General features: G+C 40.6%; 1 long non-coding RNA gene across 1 annotated transcript in view; it reads right to left on the bottom strand.

Moving 5' to 3' along the window:
• Positions 1-442: 442 nt before the first annotated feature.
• The window catches only part of LOC136864687 (uncharacterized), a 46,454-nt gene continuing 25,355 nt past the window's right edge, over positions 443-21,541 (bottom strand). The window contains exon 3 of the long non-coding RNA XR_010859355.1: positions 443-1,100. This is a non-coding gene — a long non-coding RNA (uncharacterized lncRNA). The remainder of the gene's footprint in view (positions 1,101-21,541) is intronic.

The raw sequence follows: 21,541 nt of genomic DNA, 5'->3' as shown, positions 1-21,541 counted from the left end.
AGTACTGTATATATCTATTCATCATCATCATCATCATAATCATCATCATCATCTGCAGTTTCTAACTGATGGCTGGGTCTGCTTTGTAAGTATATATTTATTAAATTACTTAATTCTATTCCTTTCTTTACAATACTTCTACAGTTGAGCACTAACATTTTTATGTCATCCTTACTCAACTTCTAGTTCCCTGTACCCTTATCACCGCTCCCTAGGCCACCCTGTTTCCCTGAAAGTACCTTCCTATAAGCCTTCTAAACAAATTTCCTAACTAATATGTACCACTAAGGTTTATGTGAAGGCCATCTGAGTGCAGATCCCTGTCTCTTACCCACCCATTAGGATCTAGAAATCTCACTCCCAGTTTCCCACATATCCACACCATAGTCTCATTTAAATCACCAATTTCTGTTATTACTCCCTCTTCCCGCACTGACTGACACTGTGTTTATTCTCTTTGTATTACTATTCATGTTTTAATCAGTCAATACATGACTTGAGTGCAGTATGTCATCACTTAAGAATGGAGACCTTCTGTCTACAATTTTTTTAAATACTGTTTTATTGTGCCAGCACAAAGACTCTGGTATGTTCTGCAGAGACCACATAACAAAACATCTAACAGAATTGCTTAAAATGAGTCAACACTACCATCTCGTATATTATGAGACTTGTCTACAGACACATTGTTAAGATGAAAATCTTCAAAGAACAAAATCAATTCTTTTTACTAATCAGTATTATTATTATACAATTCCATTTATAATTTGTACTGGCACATTATTATTATTCTTTTTTGCCATAGGATACATTTTTCTTGTTCCTCTGTAAAATCAGATTTGATATATACAGATAGATGGTCTCCATTCTTAAGTGACAATGTAATAGAAGATATTTAAAAATACAAAGCAACAAAATTCACAATAATCCAGCAATTTGAAAACAGTTCACAAAATATTGCAGTCCATGTCTTCATTCATCCAATGCTTCTTCACATTTTCACTGCAGTTCAGAAGCTTTTTACACACACTGATCGTCAGCAAAAGAAAGCCTACACTGTTGTCTTCTCCAGGGATCACACAAGCTACTTTGAAATACACCTGCGAAAGAAAACACATACTTTGTATTAAATGAATTTACAAAGTGTAACAAAATCCCTGGGAAAAAGTTAACAAATGAATTCCTTGCATAGAGTTAAGAAAAAAACTTTAAACAATATTGGTCCTGAAATGCATAATTGCCAAGTTATCCATTTCCAACATGTCTTAATTGCTGAAACAAAATCGGAGTTATTTCTCCCATTTGTTACATGTGTAACCATGTCACGTAAAATTTTATGTTGACCTCAATATGAAATCCCCATTGTTCCAATCATAAGTAGCCATATCTGATAGCTTTGTACATACACAGTCCATGCGCATGCGTGAGCATTTCATGTGTGCCGAACCTACAAGAGCCGAACAGTTTCGTCATCACCTACCATCTTCTGGAAACTATGCATCCTCCGAGCAGCCAGCCATGAGTTCTCCACCACCATCACCATCAAAATCGGCAGATGGTTACTACGAATCTGAACAACTGAAACAGGCTAGGCGGCTATCCGAGGATGGAACATCGACAGCCGAGTCTGGTAGAAGGAAGAAGTGCCCCCCAACACCATCAGAGAGCAGCAGCAGGTCAACCTATACGCCTGCTAGCTCTAATCTAGATGCTTCCGGATCTGTCCCGCAACATCTGGGCATTTCTCCACTGCCTTCTACAGCAAATCCAGCCAGCTACAATCTCCCAGGCCATTCTCCAATGTATATGCCTGCCAACATTAAAAGTTACCCTCAAGCAGCACAAAATCCTGCTCTACTGATGCATATTTGTCACTGCAGTTTTGTCATACCTCACCACACCCAGTCCATCCAACCTTCTTTCTACATCGTGAAGTTAGTCAACATCGACCCTTCCCATTCCAACATCCGTACCCTTTACCACCTCATCGCTAAGCATACTTCCAACCAAAACCACTACCATCTCGAACTCCAAAAAACCTGTGAAGGCTACAACATTAAACCAGCAAGCCCTTCTACGAAACCAAGCACGGAATAACATAGAGTAGGCAATGTGCCGTCTGAGTTGAAGTCAGTGGACATAAGCGGCCGCCATGTTGCTTGTACCATAACATTGGAGACCAGTTAGTGTAAGTAAGTGAGCAGTGCACCACGTGTGAAGTAAATAAAGGAAGTTTGTGTTATGGTCTTAAAATGCCAACTTGTGTAGCGTATGGATGTGCAAACAGAGCTTCAAAGAAAATACCAGGGATATTTTTTCACAGGTAAGCAATATGTTTTTGCGAATATTCGGTGCCAAATTGTTTTCCCCTTGCACATGCAGTATGGGTTAAGAAGCTCCTTTATCAATTACAGTTTTCCTAAAGATAACAAATGACGGAAGAAATGGATAAGAAATATACGAAGGGAAAATTGGTCCCCCACACTTTTCAGCACCGTATGTTCAGCTCACTTTACTGAACGTGATTTTGATCATACTTCATTGTGTGTCGTAAAGATGAAGGAATGGGCTGTGCCATCTGTGTTTGCTGCTTTCCCAAATTACCTACAAATGAAATCAAAGGTTAGTTTCTCTTCATTTTAGCCTTTTGATGTGAGAAATATGTCAAAATACATATTTATAGAGTAAGCCTACTATTTTTTAAATTTATTTTACAGGAGAGGAGGGTCCTTAAAATCACATAGACTGTGGAAATGCCTTCATTAGACTCCTCTACAGCAGTCCAGGAAGTACCTGTTGTGGAAAAATCTATCTGTAATAAAAGTACAGAAATATGTATTAGTGCAACGAAATTGTGTACAGAAAGAAAATAAAATCATTGCACCAGAAAAAGAGGCAAATGAAGAAAAACTAAGCATAAAAGTTGCACAAATAAGTGCTCTTACAGAACAGTGTTTGACATTTCTGCATGATTCTGGTGTGACTGTGACTTCATTGACTTGTGATGGTGCTGCAACAAATATTGCTTCAGGTGAAAACCTGAATTGTAACTTAGATGTGAATAACATGGTTACTCATTTCCTCCACCCAGTTACCAAACAGCCAGTTTATTTTTTTCTGGATGCTTGCCACATGTTGAAATTGGTTAGGAATACTTTAGGTGACAAGAAATACTTACACAATGGGTCAGGTGAGGTAATAAGAGTGGAATTTTATTGAGATGTTGAACGAGTTGCAACAAAAGGAAGGTATGCATCTAGGGAACAAAGTCAGGAATTCACACATACATTATAGGAAAATGAAAAAGAAGGTCAAATTAGCTGCATAAGTTTTAAGTCAGTCCGTTTGTGATGCTCTACTGTATTGTTCAAGTAAACACATTGAAGGTTTCCAGGGTTGTGAACTACAGTAGAATTTATACAGATATTTAACATTCTCTTTGATGTTCTAAATTCTAGGAGTATAAGAGGTAAATACTTTAAGAAAGCTCTGAATTTACAGAGTATTTCTGAAATCAAAGATTTCCTTTTGAGGGCCAAACAGTACATTATGCAGCTACAGGAGGGATTCAGTGACAAGCCCATGTACTTATCCACCAAAAAGACAGGATTTTAGGGGTTTCTAATTGATATTGAGAGCACTATTTCAATGTACCATACGATTTCTTTGTTGAGGACTCATCACAAAACTTTCCACTGAAGTATTTTCCTCTGTATAAAGTAAGTCAAGAACATATTGAGAGACTGTTTAGTTATATTACGGTAGACCTCAGGGTGGACATAATAATAACCCCACTGTTAGGCAATTCACTGCTGCATTGAAGAAAATATTAATTAGTTCTGAGTTACATGAATCCAGAAATGGCAACGCTCTCCCACTGGACAAAATCAGTACTATACGCGCACTTTATCTTGAGCCCGGATCTCCATAGTAACGAATGGGAACTAGGGCTCAAGAAAAAGTGCGCGTACTATATTTTGACCGCTCAGAACAAGTCTCCTGAGGATGTGATAAATGCATCATTCCCTAAAGCAAGAATGCCAGAGTATTCATCTGAGGTATGTCCCAAACATCTCTTCAACATTGCCTTCTGGATCATGACCATATTGTATTACCTGGAAAGACAAACTACAATGACATGATATGCGACATCTCTGAGTACATTGCAGGGTTTGTAGTCAGGAGTTTAGAAAGTAAGATTCTATGTCCAGAATGTCTTAGCATCCTTATAGAGACTAGTGATAAGTTAAATGGCCTTATTTCAGTCAAAGATAGGGGTGAAACCATCAAGAGATGTTTGCAAAATTTGTAAATTTTGTGAAATTGCATTCAGGCAAAGTATGAGTATTAGGGATGTTAATGTTCCTTCTGCTCAGAGTTCATTTAAGGTCAAGCAACTGGTTTGTAAATGGTTACAAGAGCGCAGAGGAACTGACATTTTTGAGGATATTAAAAGCCATTTTCTTGACCAGGAACTTGTAACTAATCATTTTCCACTGCTAATTGAAGCAATTGCCAACAGATATATGATCATAAGGTTTCACCACATTTTAGAAACTACAATGATCAAATGCATCCCTCTCAAATTTGTCAACATTTTACCAAACTGGTATTGTTTTCTGGACAATAGGGAAAAAATGAATTCTTTGTCTACTGGTATGCGACACACATACTGAAATATATTTAATTAGAATGTGTTTTGTGTGTTCTGACTAGTAAAATATTAGGCCTAGTCATGTGTACATTATTTTATATGATGTGAATGTCATTGAAAGTGTAATATTTGTGGGTGTTGTATGTCTTGAGATGAATTAATTGATTTCATCAAGTGTACTAATGTAAAAATATTTCTTCTATTTTTGGATGTGATTTACTTGGCTCAACAATTCTATAATAATTAGGCCTATTTACCTCATACTTACTGCTCTTCCAGGATATCTTTGTTATTGACCGTGTATTATCTTATTTATAGGCCTACACACTGTGTATATTTTTATTGTGTATGGTATGATATTGTGTGTGGATGTGTACCGTATATGGTATCTATATAAATATTCATGGTCCATAACTTGTCTTATTCTTTCTCTAAACTAGGTTTTTATGAAAATGTTCCATTATTTTTAGCTGCACCTTGCAAATCAGCAATTCGTTTGAGCTAAATACAATCTGATATAATAACAGGCTATTTGAGCTCTTATTTCCGAATTTTAAACTACCAGTACTGCGATTAAAACAGTGTTCTGGACTGTCCTGTGCTTATCATTATGACTAAGGCACTTTTCTACTGCCTTAGATATGTTAACCCAGGGCCTCTCAAACGCCCAAAATCTCACGCGTGCAAACTGAGGCGCAGAGATCCTGTGCACAGTGCATCGGTCCCACTCGGTTTGGCTCGGACCAACGCTTCGTCTCTGGCCTACTCGGCTAAGCTCGGCTCAACTCGGCTCGGATTTGGAGCGCTATGGAGCAGGTGAGGAAGAGGGAGACAGACGGAGCGAGCGAGACAGGCGTGGGGGGAGAGAGAGAGCGCTATTGCTCCAAATCGAGGAGTGGGGGTCTGCACTCTGGTCAACCAAGCGAAGTCATCTTTTGCACCGTGCACAGTGCATGCATCAGGTGCATAAACCCAGAGTGGCTGTTAACTAATGAAATAATGTTACAGAAATCTTTTAAAATGACAGACTCTGATAGGAATTAATGTGACTCGGATAGGAATTAACTAGCACTGCTGGTAATGCCAACATGGCGATGCGCGCAAAACTCGGCTTCAGCGAGCCAATGCATTGCAGTAGGCATTGCCATCTCTATGTTATTCTGTGCTCGGTGTTCTTCGACCACTTAGTCTCTAATATTGGAGCCCATCAGCTAGGCAAACATTGTCGAGCCATCAATCTTACCCAGCAACGCCCCTACAATCGTCCGGAATCACCATGTCGAAAGGTACCCATCTTATCCATCGTTGCATATGGGGTCGAACAGGATTATGTGGACGATGAGATTGCCACACAACACGAACTGAGCGGCCACAGTATCTACCGAATAATCCGAATTCGCAATGCAGAGGGACCGACCAGGGTGGTCCGCATTCTCTCCAGGGACATCGCAACGTTGGACGCCCTGCTTAGGGACGGTGCGATTGTGTATGCCCAGTGACATCGCGTGGAGCCTTTCAGAGAACTTCTGCTCCACAGAAGATCTGGTGTGACTGCTGTAGTCACTACAACCACCCACCAGGAACTCCATGTCTAGAGCCTGAAGTATGCGCCATCTGTTCTAGCCAGAAGCATCCCATTCTACATTGTAATAATAAGTCCACACCCAAGTGTATTAACTGTCAAGATTCACATCCAGCCTTCAGCTATAAATGTAAGGCAAAACCAGCCCCTGAACCTTCTCAGCCTCAGACAGTCATTCCCGTCATCTCCCAAGACCTCCCCACACCTGCCTCCTCCTCTTCACTTCCCCTCCCCAGTTCTGAGAAAACTGTTCACTTTTTTACAATGTTTCTCCAGAACGTTCTCCCGTTTCACCGTCCCCACATCCTTTCACAGGTTCAACTAGCAGCCCGGTTGATCTTGAACACACACGTGGATATTGCTTACGCAGGGAACAAAATACATTTTGTATTTATTCCGCTGAGCACAATCCCCTTTATGCATTAAGTAATGCTATTGGCTTTACGTTGCACCAACACAGGTAGGTCTTATGACGATGATGGGACAGGAAAGAGCTAGAAGAGGGAAGGAAACGGCCGTGGCCTTAATTAAGGTATAGCCCCAGCATTTGCCTGGTTTGAAAATGGGAAACCACAGAAAACCATCTTCAGGGCTGTCAACAGCGGGGTTCGAACCCACTATCTCCCGAGTACTGGACACTGGCCGCACTTAAGTGACTGCAGCTATTGAGCTCAGTCATTAAGTAATGAAAATTTACTATAATAATATACGATCACTCAAGAAAAACCGGCCGCTATTTGACATCCAACTCTCCTTGCATGCCCCAGATGTGTTTGTAACTTAATGAGACTTGCCTGACACCAAATCAAATTCCCAAGTTTCCTTCCTTCAATTTATTTTGAGGTAACCGCCCCCTTCAAGTCTGGGGTAGAGTCGCAATTGGTGTCAGGGACTGCCTCACAACTCTCCAACATACCTTCCTCCCATTTCATAATACCTTTCATGAATACCTCATTCTAGAATTTCTTTCCCCTCATAAAACATTGGCAATTGCTACCATTTATATCTCCCCCACATGCCCTATTCAAATTCCTACTGATTTTATCCACTATATTGACAGTCGTTTTAATGACTACGTCATCATTGTTGACCTTAATGTAACATCACATAATCCACCACAATCCCTAGAATTTAAAAATTTATGCAATCAACTCCAGGGCGTGCACATTTCCTACCCTTCCTGCCCATAACTCCACACATGACGTACTTTTCTTCTCACCTTCACTAGCTACTACATATACTCTTCACCCGCTTGTCTCTATTGGTAGTGATCATACCCCTGCTCTTCTCACTCTTCCTGGTCTTATACCCCGTTTCTGTAACCCACACCCATGACCCCCTCCTACTCAACGTTATTCCCAAACTAACTGGAATAACTACAGACGAACCATAACAGACCACCTTACAAACCTCCCTCCCCCCACTTCACTAACCAATATTATTACTCTCATTACCAAAATAGAACAAGCGATTATCCTTTCAGACAAACGTCATATCCCATGTCACTCCTACCAACCCACTAAACCACCAATCCCTCCCAAAGCCTTAAAATTACTGCAGCTAGCTCATGATTTGTACTATGCCTCTCCATGCACCAAAGACCTTACAACAACACCGAAGCACACTCTGTCATGCTCGATCCTATATCAAAGCCATTAAAGTAAATTCTGAACGGACAAATGCAACGATCTAGCTGATACTCACAACCTGAAATACATTTGGTATACTTTCTGCCGCCTAACTAAAACCAACAAACCTCTCCCCACTTACCCTATCAAAAGCCCTACCAACCAACATTTACGTGACAAGCACAAAGCAGGCTTATTTGCTGACTATTACACAACGATCTTCTCAGCCTCCCTTGCCCCTGACTTTGCCCACCCTGACAACCCTACCATTACTGACTATGCCTGTCCTATCCTCCCAGAACTCCAAACATCTTTGCTTCATTTCTCTCACAATGACAACTCACACCCTCTCAACTCTCCCATCACCCCACAGGAAATCACCCAATTGATCAAAAGTCGGAAAAACACCTCTCCTGGCTCTGATGACATATCCTATTGCCACATCCAAGGAGCACCTCCCATTCTCATCGAGCTCCTCAGTACGATTTATACTACCATGCTATATACTGGTCTTTACCCCCATCATTGGGGTGAAACCAATACACTCCTTTTTCTCAAACCTAAAAAAACCTCCCTCCAATCTCCGCTCCTATCGCCCGATCTCTTTGTTAACTGTGCTATCCAAAATCCTCGAAGTGATACTGAGCAAGAGAACTGCCTCTTTTTACAGTACTCTTGGCCTCCTTCCTACTTCCCAAATAGGTTGCAGTTTTTGTCATTCCATTACAGACCATTATTCTCATCATTATTCCGTATTGAAAAATAGCTAATCACAAAGTACCTTTAAAATTATGGTAATTTCTATGTGTATTTGACCACACAATAGTGGAAAAAATTGTATTGAATAGGTAGTATTAAAATTATTCCTAGTGTAAAATTTGTGATTTGTCATTCCACTCAAGATCACCTATTTCACATAACAGCATCCTTAAATTCTTACCTTCGCCCCCGCAGAACTGCCGCCCTTGTGTGCCTGGATGTCGACCGAGCCTTTGACAAAGTTTAGCATTCAGGCCTCCCGTATGAAATTCGCCATCTCCCGCTCTGACTAACAATTCTTTGCATCATTAGCAACTTTCTCTGAAATCGAACTGCACAATTTATCATTCATGGTATATCTTCCTATACCTTTCCACTGACAGCCGGTGTACCACAAGGTTCTCCTATTTCTCTGCTATTATATATCCTATTTACCTATGATATCCCTCATCCTCAAACTCCTCTCCACCTCTATCAATACGCTGACAACCTTGTGACCCTCGCCATTACCCCTACTGTTAAGACCCTCACTAACAGACTTCAGACCTATTTATATACCCTTGAAGAATGGCTAAATTCTTGGCATATAGCCATCAATCCTAATAAAACCCAATTCATAGTTTTTTTGTAAAAAATCCTGCCTCTCTCACCCCCGCTTCCGAGTTCACCTCACCATGTATCGTCTGCCCTATCTCGGAATCCAATTCCAAAATAATCTCAGATGGAACCATCACCTCATCACCTGCCATAAAAAAGCCCTCCAACATTTCCGAGTCTTTACTTACTGGTAAATCGTGGGGACTCAAACCTTCCCAAACCTTGTATGTATATAAATCCTTATTTGACCTGTTCTGACAAACACTTCACTAACATGGCTTACTGCTGACGATAGACAATAAACAAATTTACTCAAACTAGACTGGCATGCTATGCATATTGGTTATCACCTTTCTTATGATACTCCGTCAACCAAATTTATCCCTCTCTACTCCTTTCCCACTATTTTAACTCATGTCCATGACCTCCGTCTCAACTATCTCACAACCGGTCTCCAGTTCAATAACCTTAGCACCTCTGAAGCCCTTCCACTCTCTTCCCTTGCTCAAGCTATCTCACATCACCAGCGCACTCCTGCCACCTCCTACCCCTTCCCACCTCCTCTCACGTACTTTCCTTCTCTTCCGTTCTCTACTGCTGCCTTACAATAATATTTGTTCTTATTCATTTTTTTGGACTTGCGATGCTTCTGGTAAAAGTGGTGCTCTCAACGCTGTGTGTACTGAATACCCAGGCACTACCCATGCTATCGCAGTTCATTTCATGTTCTGTTATCTTATATTTCTCACTTGTGTCATTTCATTTTTGTCATTGCTCAACATTATTCTTTCACTTTCGTCTGTATGTAACTGTTATCACTCATCATCATCCACTTCTCCAAGTTTGCCTAAATACTCATTTTTTTATCCATGATATTACACAAATGTTCATGACTTACTAAAGCATCATAATAGTGTCAATGGACTATAACACGAGAACAGTTTTATTTCATGTTTTTTTTTCTGTGCACGGTTTCTTTAGCAAGCAAGCTTGCTTACAGTGAATGTTCAGTTTATCGTGTGAAATTTGTTGTTTAACTGTTTCTTTCAAGTATTATTTTTTATATTCATGCTACAAGGACTCAGCACGTTAACTTCATTTCTTCAATTACTCACAAGAAGAAATGCAATACTTTATGTTCTATTACTTATTGCATTACTCAATTATGTATCATTCTGTATTATGTTTGTAATGTATTGCTGAAAAGACCAATAAACAGGGGATAGAATGGGCCAACTATGGTGAGTGCGGTGCAGGCTGCTTCTGGGGAGGTCCTCTTATCGCGTTGCGGTTTCCTCTGCACCAGAAAATTAATCAACAATAATCACATTATGTATGTACGACACATACCCTCCTACTCCCTCTTATTCACAAACCACTACATGATGCGCTGGCCAAAGAGCCACATTGTTTAGCTGGTGGCCCACCTGCCCCTTACAGGGCAGGAATGACATAACTTCTGGAAGAAGAAGAAGAAGGTTTGTAGGTCGGTAGATGCAGACTGGGTCTCGGCCCATAAGTGGCCACGGCTGGTCCGTGGTCCAACAGCTCTGCACTCTGACGGGCCAACCAAGAAGAGGAGGGGTTGCCATGGCTATACCGTGGTCTCTACGCCTCTCCATTCGGGAGACGGGACAGGGCTGGACCTCATGGCTGGCCCCGACCGTTGGATATCCTGAGAATGGTTTTCTGTGGTTTTCCATTCTCCTGCACTAAGGTGAATACCAGGACAGTTCCTAGTACAGGCCACGGCCACCAACCCCGTCACCTTCTCCAAGCATCTCCTTCACCGTAACAAATCTCCCGGCCTGAGAGACGGCGTCACCGTCTAAGAGGCCCGCCTCCCCCTTCAGAGGAGGAATGAAAACATTTTACTAGTAGTAGTGTTAGTGTTTGTGCTCCGTGTTCACGATGGCACTCTGACACAAGTGTAATAGACTAGTATAACTTGGAAACAATATTCTCTAACACATGGGCAAATAATGGATATATTGAGCTTGATTTATTATTATTATTATTATTATTATTATTATTATTATTATTATTATTATTATTATTATTATTATTATTATTATTATTATTATTATTATTATTATTATTATTACTCGTGGAATGTGGCTATGAAGTTGATCACATCTATTAGTATTTACGTAGTTGTGTACGAACTTTATTTGTATAAATCGTGGTCGTATTAGTTGTGAGGTTATGTAATGAAACATCTGTTGTATGTATATTAATATGAGTTTATTTGATGTAAGAACATGTAATTAATAGTATGTAATTTATTATTACCTGTATATATGATGTATATATATCCACTGCATTGTCATGCAACAGGCGGTGATAGTCCAGAACAACTTACTATCTTTGGAACTAGAGAGTTACAGAAAAATCCATTAATTGCAAATAGGCTATTGGAGACTCTCGAAATTACGAGAAAACATATTGTGCCATATTCTTCTAGAAGCCTGCTCAGGTGAAATTCTGCAAAATGCACATGGCCTAACCACCCAAAAGCTGGTTCTATTCATGTGATTGCAAGATCTGTGGCCGTGAAAGCCATTTTTGAAATTCTAACTCCATGGGGAGTAATAATTTTTGGAAATAGAGAATTCACTTCTCCTTTAGCAGGTTAGCAATCTCTATTTGCTAACACAGCAGGACCATGCGCTTGGTCTGCCACTGCTAAGCAGAGTCCTGGAGGGGCTTGCCAATCCAGCTGATGAGCCCAAATGGCACATCTGGGTGAAACTCTGCAAAATGCACACAGCCTAACCACCCAAAAGCTGGTTCTATTCATGTGATTGTTAAATAATTCTTCATTTGTTTATCCAGAATTGCTTTAGCAACTTTGAAGTTAATATCCTAGTAACACTTTCTTTCTAGACGTAATTTATTTATCCATTTCTGTATATACATTTCCCTTGATATTTGAATTTAGCGCAAATTGCGAATTGCGACTTGTCTCCCATTTTAACAAGGCTAAAACCAAAGTATCGCATATTGTCTCTACTGTATTTGACCCACATTTCCTTCGCCTACACCGCCAAACACTCCGATCCATCCACACCTATTTTGCAGCCCATTTCGGCCATTCCTGGGCCCAAACGTGCACCACCCTCAATTCTCTTCACACCCATCCCTCTAAATACTGGCTAAAACTCAATAGTCTCCTAGGCTCCACGTCCACACCTGTGTTCGATTATCCATCACGGCATAGCTCCAGCCAACACCACAGAAAAACTGGAGATCTTTGCCGAACATTTTCACAACCGCTTCAACACACATCTTGATTTTGATTTCGACTACACCGACTCACATCTCTACTTTACCTTAGGCTCCTCCCTACCACTCAATCCCTCCACTTGCCATACCCTTTCCTACCACCCCCTAGACACACCCATCACACCGACCGAAATTCAATCTGTCCAGTCCAAATCCTGGAACACCACCCCAGGACTTGAAAAAACCTGTTACGTTCATATCTGTCAAGCTCCATTACCCCTTCTAACCATCCTGGGTACCCTCTATACCTTCGTCCTCAGTACCAGATTTTATCCTACCTCCTGGAAATACACCACCATGCTCCTCTTTCCAAAACCATGCAAACCACTTTCCACACTTCACTCCTATCGCCCCATCATCCTCATCACTGTCCTTGTCAAAATCTTAAACAAAATCCTAGTCCATCATCTCCACTCCACCCCCCCCCCCCCCCCCCCTCCAAAGTAATAATTTGCTCCCCACTTTGCCTTCCGTCCTGGACTCTTCACAACCGACCAACTCCTACGCCTTGTCCAGATCACTTTGAATAATTTCAAGCATGCCCGTCCTACACTCCTCACCACTTGTGACTTCCACCTTGCCTTTGACTCCATCCGGCACCCTGCACTCCTGTTCAAACTCCGATTCTTTGCTATCCCAATTTCCCATGTCTGGCACATTTCATCCTATCTCTCCAATCAAACCACCCAGATCTCCATCGTCCACCAGCTCTCCTCATCCTTTCCCCTCACCCTGGGTGTTCCCCAAGGTTCTCCACTCTCCCCCCTCCTCTTCATACTGTTTGTCGCCGACATTCCCCAACCGCTTCAGCTGTTCCAATTTGCCGATAAAACTGCCATCCTTGCTCCTCTCTATTCTGTTCAGTCAATTAACCGCGAAGTTCAACCCTCCCTAAATTTCTTCATATCTTGGTGTGACCGATGGCACCTCAAGCTTAATACTACCAGAACTAAAACCATTCTCTTTCGTCGCCATTGTGGCATATCCAGCAGTACCTGTGACCCTAACCAACTTCAACTCCATATCTGCAACACCCCTATCCAAACATAACCCACCCTAAGTACCTTGGCATACATTTTGACCAACACCTCACCTTCCGTCCACATTTCCTTCACCTCAGAACCAAGACTGCCACCCGTGCTCACCTGGTGCGTCACTTGCCTGGCATCTGGTGTGGTCTGAATTCCTCCCTCCTCATCCTCACCTACAAGACCTTTGTTCGAACCCGTGTCGTTCCTAGCTTCACTGCCCGCGCAGCCATCGCCCATTCTCACCCGAACCTCTTCCGCCCGCTCCTTTCCATCGAACGTTGCACTGTCCGTCTTGTCCTCTGTCTTCCATTCACCTACCAGACGTCCGATCACTACGACATCTTCCCCATCCCAAAACTCGATACCTACATCCTCACCCATTTCCAACGCACAATCCAACAATCCCTCACCCGAGATTATCCCTTCCTGAACCACCTTCTCCGCAGTCCAGCTCCTCCCTTACTGCACTTCGTCCAGACCCCACTATCACCTATTTCGTTCCCACTTCCACCCTAGGATGGTGACATTGCAGAGACTGTGATGGACACCCTAAAACCGATTCCTGACAGCCCCTAGAGTTAGCACTTACACTTGAGGTCTCATCAGACAGTTCCAACAAGCGTGGGGTTCTAGGATATCATCCTCCCCGTTCACCTTCCATACCATCACACTGTGCATTTAAATCATTCATTTCAATTATAGTTCTATTCTATGTCTACTCTATCCTCATCATCTTTACAGTACTCATCCTACATCTTTCTCCAATATGAATATGTAATTCTTTTTTTATGATCCATTATTTCAGTACATATTGGAGAATCATTCATTTAGAATATTATAATCACATTACTAACTTATTCTGGTTTATCATCAATCTTATATTATTATATAATAGTGCATTGTAATAATAAAATGTTGTATGTATCTGTTACTAAGAATGTTTTTGTATTGTAAACCATTTAATATAATAATATTATACTATTTTATTATTCTTCACTTGTATTAAAACAAGTTATGCATCACTCTATTGTAAATATTATTATTCTGCACTTGTAAAAAAAATAAACATGTAAGAACAAAATAAAATATAAAAACAGGGAAAAAATACATTTAAAAAATCCTCAGCACATCTCCCTCTTCCTCACTTCAAATTTGCCTCTTCCTAACACTACTGCTCTTTCGCCATCCCGCCAAATCTCCTGGCCAGGGTGAAGGCGTAACCTTCAAGGTGGCCTGCCTCCCCTCCCACACACACGAAGGGGAATGAAAAAAAATTGTCAAAGTTTCATGCATATTGGGCTCCCATGGATTTACAGTCTTTTTACCCATAGGTACCTTAATCTACATTTTCATACAGATGGGCCAATTGATTGGCGCCACCTTAAACACACTAACAGTTTCTTCTGAATTGTTTTGAAGTATTTGGTGTATTGACTGCTATGGATGATACAGCAAATTTCTGTGTGTGAATTGTAGTTGCCTGTCAGACAGCAAAACTCTGTGCAATTCTGAGTGTGTACAGAATTCAATACAAAGATGAGCGGAGGTCTGTATTCACACAGGAGGTAGACTATTCTAACATTCCATATAGTATATCAACAGAGTAGTCCAGCCAGTGTTAATGACATATTCAGCATAACGTCAGTCATGTCATGACACACATTAACAAATGTAATTCCTTTGAGTGCATGATGAATAAAGTTTGATAATTCAGTAATCATGCTTTTCTGGACTCATGTTTTTATGATCTTCAATTCTTCTTCTTATAATATGGAATCCATTCCCGAAGTTTTATCCTGTTTCGTTATACCCCAAATGTACAGTCAACCAAACACTGAAAAGTACTCACACAAGTGCCATTTTGTATCATTTAGATAAGATCACCAAATAAGAACCCTCCAAAATATCATTGCACAATTTATGTAGGATGGGACCCTACAGTGGACTTCAGAAATCTATATATATATAAAGTAACTTGTCCTGACTGACTGACTGACTGACTGATTCATCATCGCCGAGCCAAAACTACTGGCCATAAAGAAATGAAATTTTGGGGATATGTTCATATTAAGATGTAGGTGCTCGCTAAGAGAGGATTTTTGGATATTCCGTCGCTAAGGGGGTGAAAAGGGGGGTGAAATTTTTAAATGAGTGTATCTATATCTCAAAACTTTAAAGGTTTACAGATGTAAAAATTGCTATATAGAATCTTCTTTAAAAATAAGGAAACACGTATTTTTCTGTTTTCAGAAAATCCCAATAGGAGGGGTGAAAAAGGGTGAAAAATTGGTTGAATGCCTTTAATCAGGATACCGGTACTTATATCTCAGAAACCGAAGATATTACAGACCTGAAAATTGGTACTTTTGATCTCTTTTAAAAATAAAGAAATACGTATTTTTTTGTTTTTGGAAAATCCAAGTAATGGGAGGGTGAAAAGGGGGGGGGAATTTTTAAAATGAGTGCATCTATATCTTACGACATTTAAAGTTTACAGATGTAAAAATTGGTATTTAGAATCTTCAATAAAAATAAGGAAATATGTATTTTTTGTTTTCGGAAAATTTCAATAGGAGAGGTGAAAAGGGGTGAAAAATTAGTTGAATGCCTTTAATGAGGATACTTATATCTCAGAAACTGAAGATATTACAGACCTGAAAATTGGTGTTTGGGATCTCCTTTAAAAACAAACACGTATTTTTTGTTTTTGGAAAATATAATAAATGGGGGGGGGTGAAAAGGGGGTGAATTTTTAAAATGTGTGTATCTATATCTCAAAACTTTTAAAGTTTATAGATGTATGATTGGTATTTAGAATCTCCTTTAAAAATAAAGAAACGCGTATTTTATTGTTTTCGTAAAATCCCAATAGGAAGGGTGGAAAAGGGTGAAAAATGGGTTGAATGCCTTTTATGAGGCTACTTATATTTCAGAACCTGAAGATATTACAGACATGAAAATTGGTATTTGGGATCTACTTTAAAAATGAAGAAACGCGTTTCTGGAAAACCCAAATAATGGGGGTGAAAGGGGGGTGAATTTTTAAAATGAGTGTGTCTACATCTTAAAACTTTAAATGTAAAAATTGGTATTTAGAATCTCCTTTAAAATAAAGGAACACGTATTTTTTGTTTTCTGTTAATCCCAATAGGAGGGGTGTAAAAGGGTGAATAATGGGTTGAATGCCTTTAATGAGGATAGATATATCTCAGAAACTCAAGATATTACAGAACTGAAAATTTGTATATGGTATCTCCTTTAAAAATAAAGAAAAACCCGTTTTGGGGGAATCATCTTGGGGGGCGGGAGTGAAAAGGAGTTGAATTCCTTTCATGAGGACATATAAATAAAAAACTGAAGAATTTACAGACGTGATAATTGGTATTTAGAAGATCCTTTACTATTAAAGAAACAAGTATTTTTTGCCGGAATATTCATTTAGGGGGAGGGGAGGAATGTGAAAGTGAATAAAAGTGAATTATTTTGATCTCAAAACTGAAGATAATAGACGTGAACATTGGCGTTTGGAATCTCTTTTAAACATAAAGAAACAAGTCTTCTTTTAATTTCTTTGGGGGGGAGGGGGGTAAATAAACTTAACAGCGGTGGGGTGTATAAGGAGGGGGACCAATTGATCTTACTGTTCATTATGTATTTATAAGGAGCCTCCGTTACTCAGGCGGCAGCGCACCGGCCTCTCACAGCTGGGTTCCGTGGTTCAAATCCTGGTCTCTCCATGTGACATTCGTGCTGGACAAAATGGAGGCGGGACAGGGTTTTCTCCAGATGCCCCGGTTTTCCCTGTCATCATTCATTCCAGCAACACTGTCCAATATAATTTAATTTCATTTGTCATTCATTAATCATTGCCCCAGAGCAGTGCGACAGGTTTCGGCAGCTGGCACGTTTCCTATTGTCGCCGCTAGATGGGGGCTTTATTCATTCCATTTCTGACCCTGTCGAATGACGAAACAGGCTGTAGATTTTCGATTTACTTATTCTGATCATAAAACGATCATTTTTCATCTTTCCTGGGTTCGTTTTCAAGAGCCATCTTTGCCTTCGGAGAACGTTCTTAGAGTACAAAAGATTCTCCTGGCATATAAATAAAAATTTAAACACATTTGAAATAATCGATAGGAATGAGATTGACCGTCCAATTTTTCACCTCTATAATAAGGTCAATAATGCATGGAAGTATGTCATTCGTATCACCAGAAATCCCGCACACTTGTCTATGCGCGACAATGATGCTGGTCACATTCTCAATAATGACAATGCATCTATAATAATAATAATAATAATAATAATAATAATAATAATAATAATAATAATAATAATAATAATAATAATAATAATTATTATAATAATAATAATGTTCTGGACCGTCGTCAAATGTGCGGATCGTGCTGGAAACGGGTCATGGATGGGTACTGACTAAGAATGCAGTCCGGCCGCGGGTTCAGTACCGCCAAGGCACCCAAGACGACACAACGCCGGACCTCCTGAAGGATTTGATCCATATTAAAAATGCTTATAGGAAAAGATGGCAAAGATTTAGGGACCCAACTGACCGGGTGGAATACCTGGACCTAGCCCGGGAAGTACGAAATCGATTGTTGGAAAGAAAGATTGAAGAATGGGAGGAAACTTGCCGTAATCTATTAGAAAACAAGTCAGATCGCGTATATTGGCGGATTCTCGCAGTAAACGAGTCAGATCGCGAATTTCGGCGGATTATATATCTAAAACAATAAGCATTCAATTATAAAGTTCAGTATAATACCGTAGCGAAGCACGGGTATCTTGCTAGTCTATATACACTGACTGACAGAGCAAATGCAACACCAAGAAGGAGTGGTCACAACTTTATGCCAATTGCAGGGTAGACTGACGTCACTGAGGTATGCTCATGATGTGAAATGCGCCGCTGTGCTGCGCACGTAGCGAACGATAAATGGGACACGGCGTTGGCGAATGGCCCACTTCGTACCGTGATTTCTCAGCCGACAGTCATTGTAGAACGTGTTGTCGTGTGCCACAGGACACGTGTATAGCTAAGAATGCCAGGCCGCCATCAACGGAGGCATTTCCAACAGACAGACGACTTTACGAGGGGTATGGTGATCGGGCTGAGAAGGGCAGGTTGGTCGCTTCGTCAAATCGCAGCCGATACCCATAGGGATGTGTCCACGGTGCAGCGCCTGTGGCGAAGATGGTTGGCGCAGGGACATGTGGCACGTGCGAGGGGTCCAGGCACAGCCCGAGTGATGTCAGCACGCGAGGATCGGCGCATCCGCGGCCAAGCTGTGGCAGCCCCGCACGCCACGTCAACCGCCATTCTTCAGCATGTGCAAGACACCCTGGCTGTTCCAATATCGACCAGAACAATTTCCCGTCGATTGGTTGAAGGAGGCCTGCACTCCCGGCGTCCGCTCAGAAGACTTCCATTGACTCCACAGCATAGATGTGCACGCCTGGCATGGTGCCGGGCTAGAGCGACTTGGATGAGGGAATGGCGGAACGTCGTGTTCTCCGATGAGTCACGCTTCTGTTCTGTCAGTGATAGTCACCGCAGACGAGTGTGGCGTCGGTGTGGAGAAAGGTCAAATCCGGCAGTAACTGTGGAGCGCCCTACCGCTAGACAACGCGGCATCATGGTTTGGGGCGCTATTGCGTATGATTCCACGTCACCTCTAGTGCGTATTCAAGGCACGTTAAATGCCCACCGCTACGTGCAGCATGTGCTGCGGCCGGTGGCACTCCCGTACCTTCAGGGGCTGCCCAATGCTCTGTTTCAGCAGGATAATGCCCGCCCACACACTGCTCGCATCTCCCAACAGGCTCTACGAGGTGTACAGATGCGTCCGTGGCCAGCGTACTCTCCGGATCTCTCACCAATCGAACACGTGTGGGATCTCATTGGACGCCGTTTGCAAACTCTGCCCCAGCCTCGTACGGACGACCAACTGTGGCAAATGGTTGACAGAGAATGGAGAACCATCCCTCAGGACACCATCCGCACTCTTATTGACTCTATACCTCGACGTGTTTCTGCGTGCATCGCCGCTCGCGGTGGTCCTACATCCTACTGAGTCGATGCCGTGTGCATTGTGTAACCTGCATATCGGTTTGAAATAAACATCAATTATTCGTCCGTGCCGTCTCTGTTTTTTCCCCAACTTTCATCCCTTTCAAACCACTCCTTCTTGGTGTTGCATTTGCTCTGTCAGTCAGTGTATATAAAATAACTTGTCCTGACTGACTGACTGATTCATCATCGCCGAGCCAAAACTACTGGACAGAAAGAAATGAAATTTTGGGGATACATTCATATTAATATGTTGGTACTAGGTAAGGGAGGATTTTTGGATATTCCGTCGCTAAGGGGGTGAAAAGGGGGGTGAATTTTTAAAATGAGGATATCTATATCTCAAAAACTGAACAGTTTACAGATGTAAAAATTGGTATTTGGAATCTTCTTTGAAAATAAAGAAACACAAATTTTTTTGTTTTCGGAAAATCCCATTAAGAGGGGTGAAAAATGGGGGAAAAGAGGTTGAACACCTTTTATGAGGAGACTTATATCTCAAAAACTGAAGATGTTACAAACATGAAAATTGAAATTTGAAATGTCCTTTGAAAATAAAGAAACACGCATTTTTGTGTTTTTTGATAATCCGATGAATAGGGGGTGAACAGGAGTGACAAGTGGGGTGAATTTTTCAAAAGACTATATCTCCAAATTATCTAAGACAGGTAACGTATTACAGATTTGAAAACTGGTATTTGGAATTTCCTGTAAAAGTAAAGAAACATAAATATTTCTTTCGGAAATTCCACTTAAGGGGAACTGAAAAAGGGGGTGAATTTTTAAAATTAGCGTATCTACAGTATATCTCAAAAACTTAACATGTTGCAGACATGAAAATTGGTATTTGGAATCTCCTTTAAAAATAAGGAAACACGTATTCTTTGGTTTTCGGAAAAGACTCTTAACAGGGGGGGGGGGGTTAAAGGATTGAAAAATTAGTTGAATTATTTGTGTGAGAATGTATACATACCAAAAGAAATTAAAGATGTTAAAAACGTGTAAACTGGTATTTGGAATCTGCTTTAAAAATAAGGAAACGCACAAACACGCATTGGGGGTGGGGGAATAAACTTTGTAGAGGGGGGGATGAAAACAGAGATGAATTCCTTTTATGAGGATATATATATCTAAAAAACTGAAGATGTTACAGAAGTGATAACTGGCATTTGGAAGCTCTTTTAAAGAAACGAGTAAGGTACTGTTTGTTTTTGGAAAACTCACTTGAGTGGGGAGTGTGAAAGGAAGTAAAAAATAGAATATTTTTTCTGGAGAATCTTATATCTCAAAACTGAAGGTTAAAGACTTAGAAATAGGTATTTGGAATCTCCTTTAAAATAATGAAACACGCATTTTTTGGTTGGGGGGGAAACCAACTTAACGGGCGGCGGTGGAGTGATAAAGGAGTTGAATTCTTTTCATGAGGATACTTATATCTCAAAAACTGAAGATGTTACAGACATGAAAAATAGCATTTGGAATTTTATTTCAAACTAAAGAAACACGTAATATTTTGTCTTTGGAAAATCCACTTAAGAGGGGGTGAATTAATTGAAAAATTAGTTGAATACTTTGTATGAGGATACTTACATCTCAAAAATGAAAGATGTTACAGACGTGAAAATTGGTATTTGGAATCTTCTTTAAAAATAATGAAACACGCATTTTGCGGGGAGGGGGGTAGAATCAACTTGGGGGAGGGAGTGGTGAAAAAGGAGTTTAATTATTTTTTATGAGGATACATATATCTCAAAACTGAAGATGTTACAGTCGTGATAATTGTCATTTGGAAGCTCCTTTATAAACAAAGAAACAAGTTTTTTGGTTTTCGGAAAATTCACTTAAGGGGGAGGGTGAAAGGAAGTGAAAAATTGAATTCTTTTTAGGGAGAAACTTATGTCTCAAAAACTTAAG

Source organism: Anabrus simplex, chromosome 2, assembly GCF_040414725.1.
Source record: "Anabrus simplex isolate iqAnaSimp1 chromosome 2, ASM4041472v1, whole genome shotgun sequence".
Lineage (NCBI taxonomy): Eukaryota > Metazoa > Arthropoda > Insecta > Orthoptera > Tettigoniidae > Anabrus > Anabrus simplex.
Note: the sequence above shows the minus strand (reverse complement) of the source record. Positions and strands in the feature narration are given on the sequence as shown.